Source organism: Lipotes vexillifer, unplaced genomic scaffold (assembly GCF_000442215.2).
Source record: "Lipotes vexillifer unplaced genomic scaffold, Lipotes_vexillifer_v1.1 scaffold916, whole genome shotgun sequence".
Classification (NCBI taxonomy): Eukaryota; Metazoa; Chordata; class Mammalia; order Artiodactyla; family Lipotidae; genus Lipotes; species Lipotes vexillifer.
Window position 1 is genome coordinate 100368 of NW_006798383.1, and position 364 is coordinate 100731.

The 364-nt window shown below is 52.7% G+C and overlaps 1 protein-coding gene across 1 annotated transcript in view; it reads left to right on the plus strand.

The window, feature by feature from the left end:
* The window catches only part of CNNM1 (cyclin and CBS domain divalent metal cation transport mediator 1), a 50892-nt gene that overhangs the window by 50177 nt on the left and 351 nt on the right, over positions 1-364 (plus strand). The window lies entirely within an intron of this gene.

The window sequence follows — 364 nt, forward strand, 5'->3', positions numbered from 1 at the left end:
GATCTGGGGGGGGGCGCTTCCAGCTATACCCACCACCCCTGGCTCAGGGACGTCAAAGTCCGTTTGACCAGCCGTCTCTCAGAGGGTGTCTGGCAGTCATCTGAGCTGGGGATGGTGGGGCGTGATCCTGAGGCATTGTGTGGGCTTCACTCAGTCCCCTCCAGGAAATCTCCATTCCATTGGCACTAGCCTGGGTGTGCAGCTTTTTGGAGATGTCATCTCAGGTGGAAGGTGCATCCTAATCCTTCAAGATGTAAATATGCTGATGTCAGCACCAGGAGACAATGCAGGTTACTTCTGACAAACTATCAAGGGCTTTGTCTCCATTCCTGCTTCCATTTTGAAGAACGCTTAGAGCATCTTG